Source organism: Salmo salar, chromosome 10 (assembly GCF_965601325.2).
Source record: "Salmo salar chromosome 10, fSalSal1, whole genome shotgun sequence".
Classification (NCBI taxonomy): domain Eukaryota; kingdom Metazoa; phylum Chordata; class Actinopteri; order Salmoniformes; family Salmonidae; genus Salmo; species Salmo salar.
Window position 1 is genome coordinate 123,882,501 of NC_138300.1, and position 4,211 is coordinate 123,886,711.

Consider the following 4,211-nt stretch of genomic DNA (forward strand, 5'->3'; position numbering starts at 1 on the left):
AGCCGGCTTCACCAAATACAAACGTTTCCCATCAACAAAAGTGTATGTATAATCTCTAGAAACTGTAATTACCAAATACAAAAGTGAAATGTGTCCCTCGCTATGAAATAAACATCTGAATCAAACTTTTGTCTTGTTATTTTAGACAGCCCTAAAGAAACATGATATGAAGTAAATGTAGTCTATTTCAGAAGAACAGAATAGCTGACTTGCGCTTATGTTAGGTCCTGATCTGGCTATGCTATATGGCTGTGGGCTACACTAGTTGATTAAACAGATAAGATTTGCTTAGAATTTTGCTGCGCAGCGGTCTAAGGCACTGCTGGCTTCCTGGTTAAGCGAGCATTGTGTCAAGAAGCAGTGCATCCTGGTTGGGTTGTGTTTCGGAGGACGCATGGCTCTTGACCTTCGCCTCTCCCGAGTCTGTACGGGAGTTGCAGCGATGGGACAAGACTGTAACTACAAATTCGATATCACGAAATGCCAGTTAGGCTCTACACCGGTTGTAAAGCGGATTAATGTGCTTAATTGTAAGATGCTATTAAGCTACTTTAGTTATGATACAAACCTTATTTAAACATATAGGCCTATGAGTTAGGCTACATGAGGTGGTGGGACTATGATTTGAAAAAGTCACACAAAAAAAGGCCTGCGCTGTTTCTTTCCTTACTACACAAGCTGGGCATCATTCACAAGGGATAATACAACATTCACAAGGGATAATACAACATTCACAAGGGATAATACATCATTCACAAGGCATAATACATCATTCACAAGGGATAATACATCATACACAAGGAATAATATTGTCATCCATCAGACTTTTCTTAATTTAATCATGTATTTACATATACTAAATAATACAGTATATGTGTGAAATTAGTTTTGATTTAGAATGGACCATTATCATGCACCTGGACCATTAAACATGTCATCTACGTAGGCACTTGAATAGAGAATGGAGGACACTTTGCCCATGGTTCATTTTCATGCCAGGCAGGTAGGCTATACTTCTGTTGTAAAGAGAAACAATGTGCTTAATGTTAGGAAAGTTGAGAAATAAATAAAGTAGGCCTGGCCTGTAGAAAGCTGATGGGATCCTCCTCTTTTTAATAGAGGCCATCACTCAGTTTTCTCGTGCAATTGCATAGCCTACAGAAATGTTGCGCAACATGAGCTCATGGGCTCTCATGAAGAGTTTGATTAGATTTTCGATTACATTGATGTCATTGATACATTGATGTCAGAGTGATTAGAGGGACAATAGAGTGCTGAGTGATCGCCGGTGTGGCGGTAATACGGTCACCATAACAGTCTTAGGCCTGTCCTGTTTTTAGGATGTGGTGTTTTCTAACATGTTAATTCATATTTACCTCGAATCTAATTTTTATTTGATAGGACTCTATTTAGGCTATTTGATGGGAAACACGCATGAAGTAAAAAGTGTCTCTCATGACATTGTCATAAATTTGATCGCCCTGCAGGCTACCGAAACGACAACAGAGGCTAGATCAGGATTACCCAAACTCGGTCTTCGGCCACCCAAGGGGTGCACGTTTTGGTTTTAGCCCTAGCATTTTCAAAGCTGATTTAAAAAAAAAAAAAAATAAATAAAAAGAATCACCAAGCTTTGATAATTTGAATCAGCTGTGTAGTGTTCGGGCAAAAAACAAAACGTGCACCCCTTGGGGTCCCCGATGACCGAGTTTGGGAAATGCTGGAATGTATACTCTTTCTACTGTATAGGCTGCGTGGTTTGACGGAGCGTTGGCGGAGTGCCAAAGCACTGCGTCTCTCCAACAGCACCATGGAGAGGCGCGGCTGGGCATGGACAAGATACATATTTTGCACCCTTGCCTTTGGCAAAGTGAGCACTGCTTATCATGGGGCGACATCAGCGTTCACCTTAATAGCCCATATGCCACACTGGGTGAGAGAAGTTAACATTGTTTTGGGTGTAATGACCGTCGTCGCAATGAGACCAAGGTGCAGCGGAGGATGTGTTCATCATAAAGGATTTTAATAAACGAATGAACACTACAAACAAAACACGAAAAGAAACGACAGCCAAACAGTCCTGTCAGGATTAACACAAACCTAGACAGAAAATAAACATAGAACGCCCACCCATGTAACACTCTGGCCTAACCAAAATAGAGAACAAAAAACCCCTCTCTATGGCCAGGGTTGTTACATTGGGGCAGAATTATGTGAGGCGTTATGTGTTGTTGGAGGTGCGTCTTGGGCAGTTTAGCTCAGAAAATGCCTCCCTTATCAATCTGCAGATCTAGGTGGCTGCCTAATCCTGCCAAATGGGCGGGGTAGGGCAGGCCCTGCTCTGTGATAATCCACATTGAACTGCATTGTTGGAAACAAGCCTGTAATAGAGAAAACATGAAAAACAGTAGTAAGATAATAGCACTAGGAATAAATACACAATGAGTAATGATAACTTGGCTATATACACAGGGTACCAGTACTCAGTTGGTGTGCAGGGGTACGAGGTAATGGAGGTTAATATGTACATATAGGTAGGGGTATAGTGACTAGTCAACAGGATAGGTAATAACCTGGAGCAGCAGCGTACGTGGTGAGTCAAAAGAGTTCGTTGAAAAGTGCCTGATGAACGATGTTAACCCACATTTAGCAATCGGTGACAAGAATACTGGGTAATACTGGGCAATACTGGGCAATACTGGACAATACTGGGTAATACTGGGCAATACTGGGTAATACTGGGTAATACTGGGCAATACTGGGTAATACTGGGCAATACTGGGCAATACTGGGTAATACTGGGCAATACTGGGCAATACTGGGTAATACTGGGTAATACTGGGCAATACTGGGTAATACTGGGTAATACTGGGCAATACTGGGTAATGCTGGGTAATACTGGGCAATACTGGGTAATACTGGGCAATACTGGGTAATGCTGGGTAATACTGGGCAATACTGGGCAATGCTGGGTAATACTGGGCAATACTGGGTAATACTGGGCAATACTGGGTAATGCTGGGTAATACTGGGCAATACTGGGCAATGCTGGGTAATACTGGGCAATACTGGGTAATAATGGGCAATGCTGGGTAATACTGGGCAATACTGGGCAATACTGGGCAATACTGGGTAAAATCACCGGTGGAAGCAAATCCAGAAAAAAAAGCCATATTACAACCTAAGTGTTGTGATAATTGTGTTGTTTGCTCTATAACCTGTTAGTTCATGTCTCGACACTGTGATATGTAGGCCTAAGGCTGAGACAAAAAGAAGACACAGTGGCAGAATAAATTCAACCACACTTTTGCTTAATCACAAAACCCGGAGAGCAACATCTATCTGGTGAAGTCCACAAAACATATTACATGTAACAAACAGTTACACGACCTACAGCATGGTCAAGCAAGGTTAATGTTTCCAAAAATGTTTCTACTAAACAATTATTGATTGATTTAGAACCACGGAAAGTTACCACAAGCCGCAAAGAAAATAGGAGCTGCCTTCTCTATTCCAGCACGATTTCAGCGTCAACATTTCAACATCATCTAAATCACCTATGCTTAGTCTAATATAGTGACAACTAAAAGATACCAAAGACGATTTAGTCCAATGTGTGTGTGTGCCTGTGTGTGTGTGTGCAAGTAGAAAAAACATGTTGACTCACCCTACTTGTAGAGAAACGCCAATGCCATCCTCCTCTCTTTCATATTGCCGAAACGGTCTATCACTCTGTCATACAGTACACACTTTTAGTTGTTGTTGTCCTAGGCTACCTGGCTAAAATGCTTGCTCGCTAGCTTAACTTCCATTCATGGGCAGTGATGAGCCAGTTAGTAAACATTAGCATACTACATCTAGCTACACATTGAACTTCCATCCTCTCAGACCAGGGACACAACGACTGATTTTACAGTTGGATCAGAATTGTTGTTATAATCATTGGCCAGTACAGTGATTGAAGTAAAATCGCAAGTCCAAATTCCCATCTCCATCCATGGATCATTTTTGAAAAGTCAGATTTTAGCTAGTAGGTGAAGGTGGAGGGAGGTGGGGATGGGTGAAGGTGGAGGGAGGTGGGAGGTGGGGATGGGTGAAGGTGGAGGGAGGTGGGGATGGGTGAAGGTGGAGGGAGGTGGGGGGTGGGGATGGGTGAAGGTGGAGGAAGGTGGGAGGTGGGGATGGGTGAAGGTGGAGGGAGGTGGGGATGG